This window comes from Plecotus auritus, assembly GCF_963455305.1.
Source record: "Plecotus auritus genome assembly, chromosome: 5".
Classification (NCBI taxonomy): Eukaryota; Metazoa; Chordata; class Mammalia; order Chiroptera; family Vespertilionidae; genus Plecotus; species Plecotus auritus.
The window spans coordinates 87,628,820-87,634,341 of record NC_137776.1 but is presented as its reverse complement, the minus strand read 5'-3'; positions in this window follow the sequence as shown (position 1 = coordinate 87,634,341).

Sequence of the window (5,522 nt, the reverse complement as noted above, 5' to 3'; positions counted from 1 at the left end):
ATGAAAGACACATCTTGAAAATGCCTAAAGAAAGTTGTCATTTTTTCATGGTGAAGGGACTGGAGTCCATGTTGATGAAAACACCTCAGTGGCTGCAGTGGCTGGCAGTGGCTGCAGCAGCGGGGTGATGGGGCTGGTGCCTTCCCCTGATCAGCCCGGTCGCCTCCCACAGAGGGAGGCCAGACTATGGCTTAGGTCCACTCCCCACCGGGAGCAGGCCTAAGCCATCAGTAGGACATTCCCTGAGGGCTCCCAGTCTGTGAGAGGGGGCAGGCTGGGCTGAGGGCTGCCCCCCCCCCCAGTGCACGAATTTCGTGCACCGGACCCCTAGTAAGTATATAATAACATAATATATAATATAATATAGACATATAATGTAGTATATAATAAAAATATAATACAATACAAATATATGGTATAATAAATATAGTATTACAATTTTCCGTGTCAGCTCTAAAGAAACTTCATTCCCTCTAATTCCTTCAGAGTATTTTGAGGATTCCCCAAGACATGCCTCCAATGTGCTCCACAGACCAGCGTTTTTGGAGATTTCACACATACACTGTTTTTCTCCATCTCTCCTTCTGGCTTACTCTGACACCATCTACCATAGCTACACTAGCTGATGCAGCAAGTATGGAGTTAGCACCTCCAAAGGTGCCACCATTGCTGTTGCCTGCCAGGTGCCACCACAGTTGCTGGTGCTCGCTCATTTCAGGAACAAAGTTCTGCATGCCCAACATCAAATGCACAGATGTGTGTAATAAGTCCTGCCAACTCTGCTGGTGCAGACATTCATCCCTGCAGAAGATTTTGGCACAAATTCTTTATGAAACGATTCTTTTATATTTCATTAACCTTCACGTGATACTATTGATTTCAGACATGTGTCCTGGGGGCTGGGCCAGAAGATAATTGAAGTGACTGAGACTTGTGTTCACAATTGTGAACTTTATTTCTTCTTCCACCACGCTTGTGAACTTTATTTCTTCTTCCCTTACAGTGGGTCCCCCCTCCCCAAGGAGTTTCATGATCTACCATGTAACTAGAGTCTTAAAAGACTTACCCTAAAAGTATACCAAACATATACAGACATAGCTAAATCCTAAAATGGACAAAGCTTAACCTCAAGCTGGGAGCCTTGCTACAAATATTTATGATGGAATATGTAAAAAGGGACTAAGCCAAAATAAGTGGAAAATGTCAAATAAAGACTCAGCTGGTATGGCTCAGCGGTTGAGCATTGACTTATGAACCAAGAGGTCACGGTTCAATTCTGCTAAGGGCACATGCCCAGATTGCAGGCTCGGTCCCCAGTGTGAGGTGTGCAAGAGGCAGCTGATCAATGATTCTCTCTCATCATTGATGTTTCTATCTCCCTCTTCTTTCCTCTCTGAAATCAATAAAAATATACTTTAAAAAAAAGAAAATTTCAGATAAAGAGAGATTGTGTTCACTGCTGCCATAACAAATACTGGCAGGATGTTGTAACATAAATTAAGTGGAGTATATGATATCATCATTTCCAAAGGGGAGGGCATCTCTAGCAGCTTGCAAAAACAAACAAACAAACAAACAAAAAACGTTAGCAGCTTGCAAAATAATAAATAAATAATAAAAAATAAAAAACTTAGGGACCATAGTACCATACAAACTCTGTAGCTTACAATCCTGAAAATGTCTTATAAGAAAAGGAAAGGCTGGGAAATTTATCAGGAACATTGAGGCATTATCCAATCAATTCAAGTTCACTTCATTCTGAATGCATGATGTAATTTGAAAGAAAGTGGAGTGATATATGAGTAAGAATTCCAAATAAAAAGGCCGATGGACTTGGATGATAAATGCTACTTAAAATAGAACTACTACAGCAGCAAAAGATCTATATAGAAGATCCTAGTTAGAGGCTATTATTCATGTTCCTGCTTTTCTATTTAGTGCAACACCTCCCTCTCCATCCATATAATCCTTTAGGAGACTTGAAGAAGGTCAGGATGAATAACCTTTGACAGTGTATAATGGAAGAGGGAAGGGTCCAGGATTACTGGGGAATTATTAAGGTTGTTAAGGAATTTTGAGATAAGGCCAGAGCATCTGGGGTGGAGATTCTTGCATGCTTTTTTTGTGAGTTAAGCAGCTAATGTCACATTGCTAGAAATAAACAGCAATGTTTTTCAGTGATATATGTCAATCCAAAAGAAAGACATAATGATAATAAATGGGCAGGTTTCCACAAATATGCCTCTAAATTATATAAAAAGGGAGAGAACAGAAATTAAAGGGAAAGTGGACAAATCTTCCACCATAGTGGGAGATTTTATATACCCTCACAGAAACTCATAGAACTTGCTGACAAAAATTGTTCAGGGCATAGAAGATAAAGGTAACACAATAACTAATGTTTGATCCAATCAATTTATTTTAAATGATACAGCCAACTGGAAAAATATCCCAGATGTCTGAAGTACATATGGAATAGTTACAAAGTTGATCATTGGCTAATCCATTAAGTGAGCCACTGCAAATTTAAAATTATTTAAAGAATTTAGATTATGTTCTCTTACCCCATTGAAATGAAACTATAAATCTATTAAAAATATAACTGGAAATGCCCATGTATTTCAAAATTAGGTAAAATATTTAAAAATAACACGTGAATTATAGGAGAATCCTAAGAAAACAAGAAAAATATTTTGAAGTAAATCATTATGGAGCTGTGACATATCAAAAATTGTAGAATATAGCTAAATCAGGACTTATAGAGAAGTTCCATATTTAGATGTTAGAAAAGCAGAATGGCTGGACAATCATAATCTAAATATCCCTCTAAAAATGATTTTAAAATGGGAAGACAATTAAATCAAGCTAAATTAAAAGAAAATAAAAATATTAATTAGGGAAACTATTAATGAAATAGAAACCTATAATAGAGACAATCTACAAAGCCCAAAGCTTACTCTCTAAAAAAAAGGTTAATAAATGACTGGTAACTTCAATCAAGACAAAAAGAGTAAAAGAACATGAAAGAAAAGATATAAACAGCAAATATCAGGAATGGAGAGTAACAGGTTTGCAAAATATTACAATATGACAATTTTTTATGTCAATGAATAGAAAAATGTAGGTATAATATACAATTTCTTAGAAAAGGAAACAACTTATCAAATTGTCATAAAAACCTCAATTATTTAATATTTAGCGAATAACTGGAATCTGTAATTTAAAGACATTGTAATTGAAAGCAAAAACAAAATAAAACAAAAGAGAATACCAGGCACAGATGGTTTCTATGGTGAATTTTTCCTAAAGGGTATAAAGAACAAGGATATTATACAAAGTCTTGCTTTAGGTAAAGGGAATACTAAGTCAATCAGTGTAGTACATTACAATAATTGAAAACAGAAAAAAGTCAGAATTATGTGATTATCTCAAAAAGTTAGGCAAACATTTGAGAGAACTCAACATCCACTCAAGAATTTAAAAACAAAAACCAAAAAAAACAAAACTTAGATAAGTATTCATAAAGGGCTGCCCTTAAACTCTAGAAAACCTATAGCTCACAATGACCACTTGTACTTAATATTTTACTCAATCTCCCAGCCAATTTAATAAAGCTAGAAAAATATACAAAAATAAAAGAAAAAAGCATAAAGATTGGAAGCAAAAAAATAAATTACTTTTTCCAGGCAATTACATTGTACATTAAAAACTTCAAAAGGGCCTATACATTTAAATGAAGCTCAGAAACAAGAAATGTTAATGTGTGGGTTCAGTAGTTGATTTTGAAAAGGAGGAAGAGTAAAAGAATGTGAGAGTACACAAAACTGACGCTTTTCAGGTGGTGGTGATGTCCTTAATCCTGACTCAGTTCCTGATCACACTGGAAGATTCACTTTGTGAATATTCATGGAGTTGTACTCCTATTTGTTTTTCATTTTCTCTTCTGTAGATTCTAGTTTTATAAACAGTTATAGAAGGGCATATCTTCTTCAACTCGATGATTTGATGTTATTAAGGCTCCATCTTTGCCTCACCCAGAATCATCGTGTCTCCTACATCATGGGACATGGCATGACAGCTGAAAGTCTCTCCTTGTAGCCTTCTGGGCATACAGAATGTGTCTTCCATCATAATAACCTGGGACTGACATCTTTCTTATTCTAGTTTTGGCCCAAATATCAATGCCTTCTTCTCTTCTTAAGTTGAGAGTTCCTCCTGCACGCCCGCTACTGGGGATGAAGCCCACAACTCTGGCATGTGCCCTGACCAGGAAACAAACTCTTGGTTCTTCTGTTTATACTCAATCGCTGAACTACACTGGCCAGGCTCACTTGTGTATTTTTTAATTGCATGATTTAGAGCAACTTACTTAAACTCACTGAGCCTCAATTTTCTCATTTCAAAATAAAAATACCAATGATTACTCAGGTAAGGAATAGAATAAAATAATCTATGAGCAATGCTTTTATTGAATTTGTCTCACAGAATACTAATTCCATTACCCTCATAAATTATTTTTGAATCAAAATGGTCAATGGAAAAATATCCTTTATGTAATAGAAAATTAATGTCTTTTTTCTTTACAAGAATATAGACTAAAGGACATTGGTATTTTTAGGATAAAAATGCAGAATTAATTAGGTGCATTAATTTTTCATATATTCTGTAAAATTATTTTTCATATCTTGCTTGTCAAATAATATAATTAATGTAAAAAGCTTCACAAAAAATGTCAATAGGAAACAAAACTCATTAATTAAAGTATTTTTAGCTCTTTAATGGAACTCCAGTTTTAATATTTATAAAAGGCTTTTTAAAATTGTGGTTGAAGTTTCATTAAAATATAATTTAAAAGAAGAAAAGGATGCTTTTTTAAAACTGAACAAATCTCTATGTATCAGTTTTTCCACTGTAAATATCAGAGATGCAAAAAGGTTGTGGAAACACACACAGCTTCTAAGCTCTAGAGTCAGAACATACTCATTGTCATTTTTTTTTTTTTTTTTACTTTATGTCATTGACCAAACAAAGAAATCCAAAAGCTGAGTTCAAAGTTAAGGGATCAGAAAAGCGTTTTCACCCACACTGAGGCCATGAGTGGCTACAGGGAGAGGAGAAAAAATGAAACAGGTACCATGAATTTATGTTAGGTTAGTTAATGTATGACAACCATGGGCTTAAACAAAAAGCCATTGATTCATTCATTTACTCATTAATGCAGTCAACAACTAAATCAGTATTTAAGAGATATCTTGTAGCCAAAACCGGTTTGGCTCAGTGGATAGAGCATCAGCCTGTGGACTGAAAGGTCCCAGGTTCGATTCCGGTCAAGGGCACGTAACTTGGTTGCGGGCACATCCCCAGTAGGAGGTGTGCAAGAGGCAGCTGATCGATGTTTCTCTCTCATCGATGTTTCTAACTCTCTATCCCTCTTCCTTCCTCTCTGTAAAAAATCAATAAAATATATTTAAAAAAAAAATAAAAGAGATATCTTGTATTTCTGTGAAGTTAGTATATGACCA